This window comes from Mesoplodon bidens (genome assembly GCF_964165515.1).
Source record: "Mesoplodon bidens genome assembly, chromosome: 2".
Taxonomy (NCBI): Eukaryota; Metazoa; Chordata; class Mammalia; order Artiodactyla; family Ziphiidae; genus Mesoplodon; species Mesoplodon bidens.
In genome coordinates this window covers 59,693,572-59,711,644 of record NC_138177.1, presented here as the reverse complement: position 1 = coordinate 59,711,644, position 18,073 = coordinate 59,693,572, and positions in this window count along the sequence as shown.

Genomic DNA, 18,073 nt, shown 5'->3' with positions numbered 1-18,073 from the left:
GGAGTAGCTGGGAACCATGGACTGCCATTCCTGCTAGAATGCATTTTTTGGCAGAACAAGGCCAAGGCCCCAGCTCATTGGCTTGTTTGTTTCTTTTAGAAATTTGGGTTATGGGGACAGGTATAGATATGAGGCAGAACACCTGCATTGCTTCCTAGGGTGTGCTTTTTTGGCCTGCGACACCTTGAGGAGGGGAATGGAACATAGAACTAGGCATTACTGTGGGACTGTGATAGGAAACTCCAATAAATTCCAAAAGGGAAAAATCACAGTGCAAATGAAGAGTTAACAGTAAAGGCTAATCAGGTATGTCAATGAACCCTATTTTGTTAAAGTTCTACTTCCCTTTCCTGTGGACACACAAAAGGTGCTAACTCCAAAATTCCAAAATATACTGTGGAGAGAATTTTAATCATCTAGTGAGTTGCATCAAATACCTTAAGTCAAATTAAGGCTTTCCAAGGAGCTGCATGATTGTAGCTCATGAGGTACACCCAACTACCCTAACATCAGGGGATAGTCTATCAATCCAAGCATGCTCCAAGCAAACAACTCTTGTTAGCTCTGCATCCACCACATATTGGCACTGTTCCCAAGGTGAGCCACCATGAGGTAGAGCAGTCTTTTATTGAAATATAGGCAAAACAAAGATTCAAGAAGGTCACTCAAGGCCTATTGTGATGCTTTTCCAAACTGAAATATACACACTAGAATTGTATAATAACTGTTTTAAACACCTCCCAGAATTTAGTGAGATTAAGGGCAAAACATGGTGAGCTCCGAGTCCAACATTTATATCCAGGTGAAATTAGTATGATGGGATGAAGCTCCTGAAGGTCCAGAGTTACAGGTGCTGAGGGATTCAGCAGTGTTATGACTCTCTAGATTACATGTTTTCATCTATTATTAGCCACCCCAAAACAGCCTGAATTCCCTAACTGTTCAGCAAGCTTTTCCCTCTTCCTGGCTGATATGTAGGATTATTTGCATCTTGTGTTGCTAGAAGTGGAGGAAGAACCCAAGTGCCAGGCAGCTGAGCTTTCATTTGTGGGCAGGGATACCAGAAGCCCGGCATCCTAGCATTTCCTAGAACAAAGATTGAGGGTGCAGCAGCAAGCCATCTCTCCTATGAGTTTTCCCTTCATCCCCTGTGAGGCACACAATGGACTACTATGGAGTGTTGGGACTGGGCTTCAATTAGGATTGTGTGAGAGTAGGTTTGAGGAGGTTATCTTAACCTAAAATTTGGGCTGTAACTGTACACCTTGGTGACAGTCATGTTGCACTGTTTTACTTGTTCCCAGTCATGGTTCCCAGTCATTTTGGTTGGCCAAAAATGAAACCTCCAAAATTATGACAAGGCAAATTGGCCTTTATCTTTCTGTGAGTTCCTTCAAGAACTCAAAGGGCAACAGCAACTATAAAAGGAGTCCTGACCCCCAAAATACATAAGTATTTCAACCCTGAAGGGGAAAAGGAGTCATTAAAGATACACCTAGTAGAGAACACAGATTCAGGGCAGAGCAGCCCCACCCAGTGGGCTGAGCCCTTGGCACTTGCTCTTGTGCACAAATGCCCCAGCCTTCAGTCCTTTCTCTACCACTGCCTCATAAACCACGCCTTATGCACTACTGCAGCAGAGCAGATCCCAGATGATCACTTGTCTTAACGGTGATGCTGGGGGTATAAATGTCACTGCTATAGTGTGACTTAGAGCCTCTGCCTTCACCAGTCAGGTAGCTCTACCTCCTCCTCCCAGTCAAGAAGATATCCAGAGGAACCACTTTGAGGGAGTCTATCCCTGTCTGTATGTCATCCAGTCACCAGAGAGCTGGTAGCTGTCATCAGTTCATCAGAGTAGAAAAAAGTTGACTTGAAGTCAGATTTGAGTTTAAGCTCACCTCTAACACTTCATCTAGGACCTTGGGAAATTATAATTACTTAGTGGACATCCATGAGGTTGTTTTCCATCACTACCTTCTCCTGGGCACTTGCACCCCCATACTGGCCCCCTGCACCCACATGGCTGCATGGAGCTGCCATGTTCTTACATGATGTCTGCCCTCTGTCTACAGGTGAGTGGAATGGGGATGGAGGTATGGGGGGGGCACTTGATGCCAGATCAGGGACCCAGAGAGTTAAGTTCTTATTCTATTCAGTGGCAGAGGATATAGAACTTAGTGCCATCATATTTGCCACCATATGAAGGAAAACAATCTGTAATAAGAAAGAATGAAAATGACATCCAGAGAAAAGTTGGGAGAAAAGATGGAGTGATATCTCATCTGCCTTCATATTGCTGATTGTAGTTTTTAAGGTTCAACTGCATCCCTGCTATTCCTACAGTTTGGTTAAGATAAAAAATAAATAAATAATTTGGGTTAGAATTTGGTCACTTGAAGCTAAGAATCCTGACAAATTAAAATAAAATCTTTATTGAGCATTCACTTTTTTCAGGCATGGTTGGGTATTTTACATGTACCTATTATCTTACATGATATTAACAAGAAACATTGCAAACTATAAACCATAATCCTTATTTTGCTTATAGGACACTGAGGTCTAGAAAAGTTAGTAACTCATCCAGTGTCACAAATTAATAACTAACTGTCAGGCTGTGCTGGGATGTGAACACAAGTCTGTCTAATGCCTGGTCCATGCTTCTTCTACCACGATGCCTCACTGAGATGATTATTTTTTTCTTCTAAAAAAACTTGAAAAATCAATAAGTTCTTCACAGAATTTTTGAGAACCAAATGATATGATGTGTGCAAAACCTCTTTGAAAACTTTAAAAGGAATGTACAAACATTAAATGTTATTACTGCTTCAGATAATACCAGACTAGGTTTTTTACTGCAAATTTAAATAAAAATTATGTTGTTTGAGAGTAGCAGTCATACTCTGGGCAAACCTAGAAACTTCTTTACTGAAGATGTGTCAGTAGTTCCAGATTTGAAATGACTTTGTTACTACCTGCTTCTCCCAATTAATAGCTTTTGTCAGGTGTGAAGATGTCAGTGTGTCAGTGTTACTCCGCTGTCCCTAGTGCCTTCCTCCCTGGCCTCCTGGGTCTCATTTTCTCTCTTCTTGTACCCACTCATGGATTTACAGCCTGCTCTGTGATGTACTCAACGCCCAAATATCCTAATATGATGGCACTGTAATGAACAATTCTAAATTTTGAGTCGCTACGAGAGTGGATTCTGGAGTCAGTCAGACCTGTTCTAAATTTTGCATCATCTCTTATAAAGCTGTGGCTCTGGGACTTGTTACTCAATCCCTCTGTGTTATTAGGAAGTAATGCATATTACAGGCATGGGCTAAATGTTCCTTTGTTGTGGTTGTGGTACCAGTATAACTAGTATTTGTGATCATTCTTTCATGTTTTGTATTACTCTCTCTCTCCCCTGATGACTTCTTTGTACTCTGTCATTTCTCCTGAAATTTCTCTTCCCCTGCTCTGCATTCTCTGGTCTGCATTACATTCCCTCTCTCCTGTTTACTTTCTTCCTTCTCTGGATCCACCCTTAGGGTACTTGCACAAAACTGTGCTTTCTTGCTCTTCTGTATGTCCTGCTGCTGTTTACTCTAAACCTGTAACTCTCTCCTATGTCTCTTGAACTCCTTGAAGTGCTTCAGACCTCAGTTAAAACTCAACGCACTGAATTCTGGTGTTTGGAATTTAGTTATTGTGGATTCACTTCACAATGTGGGAGGCTATTTAATTCGTATTTATTTGCAACAGCAATACTGTGGGATGTTCATCTGAATGTGGATTGGCATTGAAAGTCATGGTTTCAATGCCCAGATCAGCCACTAACTGGGTGTGTAGAGTCTGCAAATCAATGAGAGATAATGATCCTATTAACTTTTATAAGGATTAACTGAGATAAAGTGTGTTAAAAATTCTTCATATACTAGGAGAGCACCACACATAAATTAGTTATTATTGTCTTAAAATAAACCATTATTTTGGAGAAAAGGAAACAATTCTAGGAGGAGCCATCAGAAAGGTCATTCCTCTAAGAAACAAAACTAACACATGCTCTTCCTCATAGTGCTTCCCATGACCTAATTGTCAAGTGTTCTACAATTCACAGTAAAGCCACCTTACTTTCTACTTCAAAGAATGTGAACAGCCTCTTCCTGGGCTTTAACCCTTTTCCACTCACCTGCTTTTCTGAGATTATTCATCTAAAGTCTTTACTAAACCATTACATTTGCACCTCTCTCTTTGTGGAACTAATGGGCAGAAAAATCCATATAAGTTATAATCATCTAATTTGGAATTTGTAATAATTATGAGTAATGCTTAGTTTACCTTTGCTCTAGTTTACCTTTATAGTTTATAGCTTTCTTATATAGTTTACCTTTGCTCTATGAGGAACAATGTTTTCTTAAAAAATAATTACATAATAAATATTTCCTAGTTATAGTTTAAAATATGTAAATGAAATAATTAGTTTTGCATATTTTTCAAGGTAACTTGAAAACATGTTTCTATAATAACTGCTGGTACTATGTGAAAAGGATGCTTCTAAATGCTTTATATAAATTCACTTACCTAAAAATAATTGACATGATGATTTCAAAACACTCTTATCTAGTCATTTAATTGTAAGAGAAGTTTATCCAGGCAAGAAATTTATCCAGGCAATAAAAAGAAATCTACAACTAGCCACATCATGGCCTAACTACTGAAAACCAAGGATAAAGAAAATGTCTTGAAATCACCCAGAGAAACAACAATGTGAATGACTGCTGACTTCTGATAAGAAACAATGGAAGACAGAGACAGGGGGATGACATCTTTCCATACAAAGAAAAAAATTTTTCAACCCAGAATTCTATGTCCAACAAAATATTTTTCAAAATGAAGGTGATCATTGCTGTGAGAATGAAAAATGATGCAGCCACTTGGGAAGACAGTTTGGCAGTTTCCTACAAACTAAACATACTCTTACCATATGATCCAGCAATCTCACTCCTTGGTATATACCAAAAGATCTTATGGAAAGACCCAAATGAACATTTTGGCTTTTTGGACAACCCCAATATGTCCACACGAAAATGTACACATGGATATTTATCATAGTATAACTCATATTTGTCAAAGCTTGAAAGCAACCAAAATATGAATGGCACAACAGTGCTACATACAGACAATGGAATATTATTTAATGATAAAAAGAAATGAGCTGTCAAAAAGCCACAAATAGACAAAGAGGAATCTTAAATGCATATTGCTAAGTGAAAGAAGCTAATCTGAAAAGGAAATATATATATAAATATATATATATATATATATATATTTATATATACACACACACACAAATAGAAAGAGATTTATCATAAGGAATTATGACTCATACAACTATGGAGGCTAACAAGTTCCAAGAGCTGCATTCAGCAAGCTGGAGACCCAGGAGAGATGATAATATAAGTTCCAGTCCAAGTCCAAGTCCAAAGGCAGGAGAAGACCAAAGTCCCAGCTCAAAGACAGGGAACAGAGAGAGCAAATTCTCCTTCACTCAGTCTTTTTGTTCTATTCAGACCTTCAATGAATTAGATGACGCCTACCCACACTGGGGAGGGCAATCTGCTTCATTTGGTCTATCAAATTAAATGTTAATTTCATCCAGAAACATCCTCACAAACACACTCAGAATAATGTCTAAACAAATATCTGGGCAACCCATGGCCCAGTCAGGTTGACATATAAAATTAACCATCACATTGTATGATTCCAATTGGATGACATTCTGGGAAAGGCAAAATTATAGAGAGAGTAAAAAGATCAGGATTTTCAGGGGTTCAGGAGGATGGAGAGAGGGGCAAAGAGGTAGAGCACAGGATACTTTTAGGGCAGTGAAACTATTTTACATGGTACTATAATTTTGGACAGATGTCATTATACAATTGTCAAAACCCTTAGACCGAACAACAAAGAATGAACTCTAATGTAAACTGTGGACTTTAATTAAGAATACTGTATCAATATTGGCTCAACTATAACAAATGTATTGAACTAATGTAGGATGTTAACAACAGGTGAGGGGAAGGAGGAGGGGGTTTATGGGAACTCCCATTACTTTCTTCTCAATTTTTCTATAAACCTAGAACTGCTCTAAAAATTCAAAGTATTAATGTAGAAACAAAATGACGATGGAATAAAACATTCTAAGATTAAAGAAGTTAAAATAAAGTTCTTCAGGCTGAATAGAAATGGCACCAAATAGAAACTTAAATGGAAGGAATGAAGAGTACTAAAATTCATAAACATGGGGTAAATGTAAAAGACTATATTTTTTCTTAAGTTCTCTTCCTAATCACCTCTATTTGTCAACATAATGTTACCCTGAGGCTAGTTAATGTGAATATGAGAGAAAGATGCAAATTAATTTTTAAAAATAGTTAATAATTTATATTTTTAATAATTAAAATATCTTTTATCCCAATTAAGTTGAATTTATGGGAGAATGGATTACAGAATATGCGTGAAGCCTAAAACAAAAAAAAATTAGATGTTAAAATATCTGCTCTTCATTTGAGTTTGATTAATTCAGCCTGGCCAATTCTGACAGACATAGGGGTGAGCCACTCAGACCTTCTGCAAAAGAGGAACTGTTGAAAAGATCACAATGTGTTAACACCTTCTAACGCAGTGCCTTTGGGATCCACTACAACATTCAAGCTAAGGACATGAGAACACGTTATCCTGGGCAGAGACTGCCAGTGACAGAGGAGGAGGGGTTGGCAGGGAGCAGATAACGTAGGGTCTTGTAGGCCACAGAAAGGACTTAGGATTTTACTCTGTATGAGATGCACAGCCAGGGGAAGTTTGTGAAGAGGTGAGAGATGATCTGACTTACACTTTAACAGCATCTCTTTGGCTGCTATGTTGAGAATGGAGTGTGAATAGGCAAGGCAGATCACCCTCAAGACCTCTGTTCTGGCAATTTCTTCTGCTGAATGCTCATCCTCCAGACATCAGCATCTCTGATCCCCATTTTTTCGAGGAAGTGATTTCAGAGTTGTTCATATTTCCAATGAAGGTGCACTCTGCCTCCCTTTGATTTCCTTTTATTTGGGATGTAGCCCTTGGAGTGTGTCCTCACCTCTCAGTTCAGCGATGTATTAGAAAGTCTCTGCTCCACATACACCTAGCTGTTATGTGGGCAGTGGCACTGCTTCAGAATCTACTGTACTCCTAGAAGCAAAATCCCCCTGAAATTTTTTCTTTCCAAATTTAGCTACTGAAATAAATCATGAGAGGCAGAACCTAAGGCATAAATAGCCAGGGCCAATCAGGAAATTGGAATTGGATAAGCAAGCCAAGATTGGGAATTGGAGAGGTGCTCAGGTAAGCATTTACCCGGCTTGATGCAGATAATAAAACAGAAGACTGGAGAGGAGAGGAGTTCAGAGTGCAGCTCCTGGAGCCAGAATTGTGGAATCCAAAATTACAGGCTGTGTAGAGCCCAGGACAAGTCCCTTAACCTATCTGCGTTTCAGTGTCTTTATCTGTAAACTTGAGGTGATAATAGTAGTAAATCCTAGGGGAGGAGAGGATTAAGTGAAATGGTTTCGAGTGCTTTCAAGAATTAGCACAGTGACACAGACAGTGCAACGAATATTAATCTCTAATTATCTGTTCCCTTTTTAAATGTAAAATGTGTTCCCTCTTGTTTTATATGGTAGTGCTCAGATTTTATACTTAAGTAAATTTCATTAATTTCTTTCTTATATATGAATATTATGCATATAATAATATGTTAATAGCTATATTTTTCCTGCCTTTCCTTAAAGCAATAGATCTTCCTTTATCAAAGAGCAACTGATATCTCTTTATAGGGACAGCAGGGCATGTGGAAGACTAGGTACCTGGGTGTTTTATTGGGGTCAGAGAAAAGGCTCATGGGCTATGCCTGCTGCACTACCCAAGAGTCTTCCCTTCATTTTGGTGTGTCAGCCTGCATGCCAAGATGGGATTAAATGTGCAGGGATGCGATTAGGTGTAATGCCGTTGTGAAGGAAAACAGGGAGTCAGAGAAGCTGGGAGAATTATCAGTCTGATCCCGAGTGAAGTGAAAAGGAGGAAGGCAGGGAGGTAGAAGCGCCCTGACTGTTGCCTTGCTGTCTGAGGAAGGCTCAGCAAAGCCTTGGGAAGCAGTAAAGCCAAAGTCAGTCATCAGAGGAGTCCCTTGTCTCTGGTCGAGTGTTTCTTCCTCTAAGTTGAGGTTCTGGAGAGCTCAGGCATTGGCTGGGAGCATCCGGTGATGGGGGTGTGACTCCCAGATGATGTCAACCGAGGCTTGTGAGGAGCTTCTCCTGGCCACCACCTGAACAGGGGGACGAGCAGGGAAACAGGCAGCAGAACTACCTCACGCGGAGCACTGATGCAGTCTGTTTGTGTGTGTGTGTGTGTGTTTAACATGTTTATTGGAGTATAGTTGCTTTACGATGGTGTGTTAGTTTCTGCGTTATAACAAAGTGAATCAGCTATAATATACATACATCCCCATATCCCCTCCTTCTTGCGTCTCCCTCCCACCCTCCTTATCCCACCCCTCTAGGTGGTCACAAAGCACCGAGCTGATCTCCCTGTGCTATGCGGCTGCTTCCCACTAGCTATCTATTTTACGTTTGGGAGTGTATATATGTCCATGCCACTCTCTCACTTCCTCTCAGCTTACCCTTCCCCGTCCTGTGGTGCATCTGTGCACCCAAGTTTGTTATTCCTGTTTATCCTTGTTTTAAGTAGGAGATTTAATTCTCAAGCTTAATAGTTTTCATCCTCTAGTGTGGTGTGTTATTCTAGTAAGGTGGTAACTGATCCATAGAACTTAACAAAATGTTCTGTGCTTGAAGGACTTTTTGTGATTTATTAAGTCCTTGAACCGGTTCATTTATTTCACAGTCATGCATCAAATGCCTCCTGTGTGTAAGCACAAATAAGACACTGCAGATCCTGCCCTCAAGACAGACAAAATGTTCTGTACGTTTTGTCATGTCCACGATTTCTCTCCTAGAGTGGGATTGGCTGGGACCATGAAGATGAATCCCTCTCAAGGGAAGCTTGAAAGACTGTAGCATTATACATTATATATATTTAAGAATTTTTTAAAAATTCCCGCACATGTAAAGATTTGATTTTTTTTTTCTTACAGAAACATCTTAGAGGTGAGAGTAGATTGACTGCTCTGAGCTTCCTCAGCCTCAGGGGCCCTCCTCCAGCTTCTTCTCTGGAAGGAATCAGCTTCTCTGGATGTGGACTTCATTTGCTGAAAGATTTGGTATGACTTTGCAGTAACATTTACATCCCTCTTGTCAAGTCTTGTGCTGCCTGATTGAAACTGATCATTTTGATCAATTTTAGCCTTTATTTATTCGGTATACTCTGGTAATGGAATTAATTATTTCTGGGACCCCAGTTTCCAGGACTGGCAGCACAATTGATGGGTACTACCTGGAGTCATGGAGGAGTAGTGTTGTTTTCCCATGGGCCATTCCTCTAGGGATGTGTTTGTCAACAACGATGGAAATTTCTCTACCAGATTTATATACGAGCGATCCCTAGTAGTGCAGAAAGTAGCAAGTGTGTAAATCTTGGGAAAATTTTACGTATATCTCTACCCTGAAGGCTTTAATATCCTTAACCCTTCCAGCTTACTAATGGTATCACTCCTAGAGGGAAAACTTGAATTATGCTTTCAGACCTCATAATGTTGGTAAAGCAGGGGATGTGGTTACCAATTTTGAATCTGGTAATCAAGGTCCTACAAACCTAGATTACATTTGATACCAAAAGGGGTTTATTTTTCTTAGATTTAGACATCAAGGCCACCTACTCTGAACATTATTGGACATTTGACTAGAAGTACAGATGAAGTCAAGAACCCGAGGAAGATTTTCTTCCTCTAAGCAGGTCCTACATTAGTCGTTCTAAGTGATGAACTTTAACCCTTGACAAATTGCTTATCACCATAAAGTCCATCTATGGATATACTCACCACTGATTAGAGCCACAATGTGGTCAAACCAATTATCTTAAGGGGCATTTCTCTGCCCCACCCCCTTTATAAGGCCTTTTTTTTTTAGCTTCTAGACATTCCATTTATATTATGTGTGAGAGTCCTTTGCCATAAATTGAAGTCTGAAACTTTGGGGCTTCCATGTTCATTAGAAGCAGGTTGCTTTAGGTGAGACTGATTCTCCATTAATTATAATTATACTTTGTATTTCCTTACGGGGGTCATATATGATAATTGACAGTTTTAGTCAACCTTTGCTCAGTGGACAGGAGTTGGTTATATGCTCTATATGGGCTCAGTTATGGATGCCTGCCTCTAAATATTTACAGATAGATTCAGGATCACTAGGAATGGCTCTGATAAATCTAATAACACTTTCAGAGACAAGCATAAGAAGAAAGTCCCAGGAGAGAGAGAGGCCAGCAGCATGGCAGCAGATCAGAGACAGAGGAGAAAAGCTAGTCAAGGAAACATTTCCAGAAGGGAAGGGGATACCTGAGAAAATTTCCAGAAGTGCAATGTCTGGAGTTTAAGTAGTCTCCTGGCCTGGGCTGTGCTCTTTTTACACCACTTCCCCATTTCCTAGGTGAGACCCCCCAAACATGAAGGAAAGTTCCAGCCAGTACAGCCTTGTGTCAGAGGGTGGTGAGGAGTTAAGGGACAGGCAGTAAAAGGAGGTGTGGTCTTCTCTGCATCACACTACCGGCACCCCAAATTATCTCCTATATGCCAGGGAGTCCTGAAGCAGAAGAAACCTCAAGGATGGTGACTCAACCTCTCCTTAGGCAGTACCAGAAGATGTTAAGCCTGGAAGGGACCATTTGGGCCAGCCCAGCCTCTCATATATATGGAAGGTCTTAGAGGCAGGGGGCCTTTAGTTAGACCTGAGATAAATCAGTTGTCAATTTTAAGCTCTGGAAGATGCTGGTGGTGTCCCCTCCATGTCTGCAGCTACCAGAGCTCTGTTTGCTCAGGTCCCATTCCTCACCTATGCTCCTCTGGAGAAACTGGGCTCAGAGGTATCAAGGATTATTCATTTGTACTCCACCCATTCCCTTTTCAATACTGCCTTACCTCTCCCACTCACATCTCTAAGGTCTGAAGGAAATCAGCATTGTAAATTTAAGGACCTACCTATGAAACTGCACTCCTTCAGAGGGGATTCCAACCCAGCCGCACCTCAGGTTGGGACTTGAACCCATAATCCGTGACTTAGGAGGGGTCTCAAACCCACTGTCTTTTCATTGAAACCACTCACCTGGTCTCAGGACTTTCTGAAGCTCAGGTTCTTTTGTCCTGATGCAAAAAAGAATTCAGTGTGAGGCAAAGTGATAGACAAAGAGTGAGTTTATTAGCATCATGAGAGATACAAGTGGGCTGGCAGGGGGATGCAGCCCCAGGAACAAAGAGGGCTCCATTTTTATAATCAAAGAAAAAGTAGGAAGGGGAGAAGACCACCTCCTTCCTCATTCTTGGGCGGATGTCAAGGCTCACATCAGTAGTTCCTCCTTTAACCCTAGATGGTCTAATAGGGACTGTCGTAGTGCTATTTAAATCATATATGTATTAGCACAAGCGTGAGAACATATACTAAAATATGGTAATTCATTTCAGATTTTGGTATAATGTCCCTGTTCCCCTAGTTTTGTCACCTTTCACTGATATTCCTGTCTTGGCTACATGCAGGAATGCAGTTTTTTTCAGGGTCTGTTATCTTCTAGACCTCCCAAGACCAAATGCAGGTCTTGTATCCATTTTTCTGTGGTAGTGGCCTAAGTAAGTCTGCTAAGTTTCTGATTGTCGCTTAGCTACCAGATGTTCTGGGCATTTTCTGGTTGGTGTCTAGCTTATGGTGATGTCCTGAAATTCCTCTCTATCTTCCCCTAGTGAGATTTCTAGCTGTGTAACTATCTTATTCTATCCCTAGTACCTATTCCCCTCAAATCCTACTTGTTCACTGATTCCTGATATTTCTAGGTGAGGGATAACAAATATTTATTAGGTAGCTGTTGAAATCTACAATTTGACAAAATAACTTAAAATGATGGTGCCTGTTGAGATATCACGTGGATCTTGAGGTGAATTTGGACATGGATCAACAGCCATGACTGACTGATGTCAGGTAATTTTCATCTTTCTGGGGCAATGAGTTAGGAAGTAAGGCCTTAAGGTCCATAAGGTTGTCTTGGCAGAGGAAGATGGCATGAAAGGGAGCTGGTGGCCACTGAAAACATAAGGAAAAAGGAGCCAATACCAGACATTGGCTTCTTTTCATAGGGGAAATTGAAGTGATTAAGGAAAGAACCAGGACCCTAAACACAAAGAAATGTCTACTAGGGAAGTGGAAACACTGAGCACCCTCCCTGGGCCTCTTGATTTTACCCTTGCTCTCCACTGGCATACATCGGTGGAGGCTCCACTGGGAGGAATTTTTGTCCTGGAGCAGAACATTGACCAGATAATGGAGGAACTCTGCTCTATATGATTTTTTTTTTCTTTTTTTAAAGAAAGTACCTCTCTTTTATTTTTCTAAAATAAAAATTTGGAAGAAGTCTTTTCCCAGAATTCTAAGTTTCCTCCTCTTTTTTTCTTGCTCTCTCCCTTTTCAATACTATTTTGCCATGTGGAATTTGTTTATATTTTTTAACAGAGACCATTCAATAGAGTAGTATAAATGAATAAATACATTTGTAAAAATGCAATCTGTTTTTTTCTAGTATTACTTAACGTGACTGATAAAAGTAAATACACATAGCACAAGGAATATGGTCAATATTATTGTAATAACTTTGTATGAAGGCAGATGGTGAGTAGACTTATCACAGTCATCATTTTGTAATGTATTTAAATGTTGAATCACTATATTGTACATCCTAAACCAATTCAACATCACAGGTCAACTACATTTCAATTAAAAAATAAAATTAGTTGAAAACCAAAGTAAATACATACGTACATACATACACATGCACATCAAGTTGACTCTTGGACAACACAGGGGTTAGGGCCGCCAACTCCCATACATCTGAAAATCCACATAACTTCACAGTTGACCCTACATATAGGTGGTTCCATATACAAAGAATCAACCAACCACCTATCTCGTAGTACTGTAGTACGTATTCATCGAAAAAAATCCATGTATACGTGGATCCCCACTGTTCAACCCATGTTGTTTAAATGTCAACTGTACTTGCTATTCTTTTGAAACTCCCCACCCTTGGAATCAGCCTTTATGTTGTCCCTGATCATCTTACTCTGTGTCCTTCTCTGATCATCTTTTTTATGGACATCTTCATGTTGGGAATAGTCATGGTGAATGTGAGAATAAAAATGACACTGAATATTTATATATCATTTTATATTTTATTAAGTGTTTTGCACATATCACCACTTCTACAAATATTTATCAAACAGTAATCACAGATACCATATGGATGCATATATATTGAAGTTTATTCATTTTCTTTTTTCAAAATTTTTCTTCTAACAAAAAGTGACTCTTATTTATGTCATCACTTTTTATCTTTCCTGCAACCTGGAGATATTTACTTATACTGATAAATATTATGAGGTTTGAAAAGGATTTTTCACTTACCTGAAGTCACATGGATAATTTTATGAATAGTAAGGATGAAGCTAAGCTCTTCATATGCATTGTTTCTGTTTACCCTCACAATGTTCCTCTGAAGATCTGATTTTTTAAGGCCAGCTTTATTACAAAGCACCTTTGTTATCAGGGACTTGAGTTACCCTCATTTCCTCACTTTCTTTATCAATAGTCTAAGCTTCACATAGCAGAAACAGTCTTTGACCTTGGTGTCTATCACCAAAGCTTAGACCAGGCTTGCCATCTATTTCTGTAAATCAAGTTTTATTAGAACACAGTCACACCCATTCATTTCCTACTGTCTATGGCTGCAAGACAGAGTTAAATACTTGCACCCCAGGTTCTGTGGCTCACTGAGCTTGAAATATTTACTATCTGGCCCTTTTCGGAAAACATTTGTAGATCCTTGGCTTACAGCGATGCTAGGGCCGATAGGAACCTGGTTTAGTAACTGAGCTATTAATAATGTATTTCTCCTATCTACCTACACTTTCCTCAACTCATCCTTAATATAAAATATACACACTTATATTCATCCATTGATCAATTTTACTTCTTCCCCTTCTTTTTACTCAAGAAGGTGAGAGTTATTTTCAGACAGATGTTTATATAGCTATTTTTTATAAATGAAAATTGTTGAACAATATTTATAACAAAGGTAATATTCTGAATTTATTTCTTCCTCAGAACCAACTGTAAGCTGGGACTTACAGAAACTTCAGTGGAGTTGAATTTCTGATGTGTATGGCTGCGGATAGAGAAGATTCTCTGAGGAAGGGAGATTATAAAATTTTATGAATATTTTTCCCACCACTTTTGAGATTTCACCTCACAATAAGATGCTTTTCTGCAATTTATCAGAAGGAGCTGAATCTGAATGAAAAAGGAGTGGGAGCTGCTAGTCTTTCCTTCACCTTATTATAAGTTTTCCTCCTCCAGGTCCTCCCATGTTCTCTCCAACATCACAACCCATGCTGAGGTCTAGTTGTGCTGAACTCTAATCCAAACACTTTATGAACACTGCACTGCTTAACCCTTACAACACCTGGGATTTATTTGTTTTATATTTAATATATTTACATATGTGTGTGTGTATATATAGATAGATAGAGAGAGAGAGAGAGAGAGAGAGAGAGAGAGAGATAGAGCGAGATTTATTCATTTATTTATTTAGGTTATAGATGAGGAAACAAAAGTTCCTCAAAACTTATAGAGCTGGTGAATGACAACGCCATAATGCACAGGAGGAATGGGTGTTTAACCCATGACATATACAGCCTGAAATCTTCCAGCCATGTGCAGGAATACTTGAAATGATGCCTCACAGGAAGGTTAGTGGTCACACCAAACTCTTACATCATTTTAGCATTTTAGGTCTTGCTTTTGTTCATTTTGATCAGTGAGGTATCTTATTTATTTATTTAAAATTTTTTTCAAATTCTATCCTTTTAAAATTTTTATTTATTTTTAATTTTAAGGTATACAGTGTGATGATTTAACATATATACACATTGTGAAATGATACCACAATGCAGTTCATTAATATATCCATCACCTCACATAATTACCATTTTGTGTGTGTGTGTGATAAGAACACTTGAAATCCACTCTCAGTGACTATACAATAGAGTATTATTAACTATAATCACCATGCTGTACATTAGATTCCCAGAACTTATTCATCTTATAACTGATCAATACATTTTCCCACCCCATACCCTGCAGCTCCTGGAAACTACTGTTCTACTCTCTAATTAATTGAGTCTGGCTTTTTAAAATTCCACATAGAAGTGAGATCATATAGCATTTTGTCTTTCTGTGTCTAGCTTAATTCACTTAGGATAGTCCTCTGGCTTCATCTATGTCATCACAAATGGCAGGATTTCCTTTGTATGGCTGAAGAGTATTCTATTGTGTGTGTGTGTGTGTGTACCACATTTTCTTCGTTCATTCATTCATTCATTCATGGACACTTAGGTAGTGCATAGCAAAGGAAATCATCAGCAAAATGTAAAGACAATATATAAGATACGAATAAGATACCTCACTGATCAAAATATATGGAATAGGAGAAAATATTTGCCAAACATATATCAAAAATATAAAAGAACTCATACAACTCAACAGCCAAAAAAAAATCCAATTAAAAATAGGCAGAGAAACTGAATAGACAGTTTTACAAAGAAGACATATGAATGGCCAACAGGTATATGAAAAAGTGCTCAACCTCAATAATCATCAAGGAAATACAAATCAAAATCATAATGAGATATCACCTGATATCTCTTAGAATATCTATTATCAAAAAGATAATAGGTAACAAGTGATGGTTAGGATGTGGAGAAAAGGGAACTCTTGTGCATAGTTGGAGGCAATGTAAATTGGTGCAGCCACCATGGAAAACATATTATAGAGGTTCCTCAAAAAGTTAAAAATAGAACTACCATATGATCCAGCAATTCCACTTCTGGGTATATACCCAAAAGGAGTGAAATCAGGATCTCTAAGAGATATGTGCATTCCAATGTTTATTGCAGCATTACTCATAACAGCCAAGATGGGTAAGGTACCTTAGAAATCACCTAGTCCAACCTTCCACACATCAAAGGGATCCCCTCTGTAAACAATCCAAGATACAGAGTACATGACCTGATAAGCCCATCTACTCCAGTGCAAGTCTCATTATCCATTATAACATTTGTAGCAAGTTTTATTATTTTTATAGGCACTATTACTTCACAAACTTAGTCTCATTTAATAATCACTACATTCTTGTGAGGAAGGTAGGGCAGTGATTACTTTATCCATCTAGTAAGTGTAAATTGCAGAAATCCTTGAGTACTGATTCCAAAACTAGCACCCTGGGCCCCACACCACTCTCCCTCATTCTTTTCTCTATTCCCTGCCTTCTGCTTTCTTACTTCAGATGAATTATGTTTCTGTCTAAAGCCAAACTTCCCTTTGGGCTTTAGATCCCCTTCTCTCTCACCCACTCAAGGCCATCATTCCAGCTGGTCTCCCCTTTCTCTCCTCCATTATTGATTTCCCCCCTCTACGGGAGCACTGTAGTCAGCATACAAATATGCTGCTCTATTTGTAAACATTAAAAAAATTCCCCACTAGGTCCTATGTCTTGCTCCAGCTACTTTCTACTTTCCTTATTCTCTTTTTCAACAAAACACCAATGATCATTGTTACTCATTCTTTTTCCTTTCATAATTTTTTAAACATTAAAAAAATAAAAGTATAATGTACATAAAGGCAAATATTTTTTCAAATGTATTTACCTAGGTAGCCAATCAAGATATGGAACATTTCCATCACTCTTTTTTTTTTTTTTTTTTTTTTTTTTTCTTTTTTTGCGGTATGCGGGCCTCTCACTGTTGTGGCCTCTCCCGTTGCGGAGCACAGGCTCCGGATGCGCAGGCCCAGCGGCCATGGCTCACGGGCCCAGCCGCTCCGCGGCATATGGGATCCTCCCAGACCGGGGCACGAACCCGTATCCCCTGCATCGGCAGGCGGACTCTCAACCACTGCGCCACCAGGGAGGCCCTCCATCACTCTTGAAAATTCTCCTGTGCAACTTTCCAGTTAGCCTTTCTTCTCCTAGGGGCAACTATGACTCTGATTTCTATCACCATATATTCCTTCCACCTATTATTGAATTTCTTATGTAAGAAATTACATGATATGAGCTCTTTTGTGTATGATTTCTCTGCCCAATGCAATGTGTTTCGGATTCATCCACATTATTGCATGAATCAGTAGTATGTGACTTTTTTTATTGCTGAGTAGTATTCACAATTTTTTAAATCCATTCTCCTACTGGTGGATATTCTTTCCAGGTTTTCACTAATGTGAATAAACTTTCTATGAATAGTTATATATAAATATTTTTGTGGACATATGTTTTCATTTCTCTTGGAAGTATATACCTAGGAGTGGAATTGGCTGATCATAGAATAGGTACATGTTTAACACTATCAGAAAGTGTCAAACCATTATCCAAAGTGGTTGTAATATTTTATATGCATACATTCCCAGTTAATCTATTTTTTTAAAAAGTGGTGTTTTGTGGGCATGTAATAATACCTAATTTTCATTTTAATCTTTATTTCACTGATGCCTAATGATATTGAGCATCTTCTCATGTGCTTATGGCCATTGTATGTCTTCTTTTGTGAAATATCTGTTAATTTTTTTGCTGATTTTTAAAAAATTGAATTGTTTGTCTTATTATTGAACAATATGATGTGTTATTTTTCAAGTGCTACATGACAAATTACTTATTGCGTAAACAACATTCATTTATTATCTCACAGTTTCTGTGGATCAGGAAGTTGAGAATGGCTTAACTGGATCCTCTGCCCAGGACAAGATTGCAGTCAAGGTGATGACAAGGTCTAGTTTCTCATATGGCGCTTGGT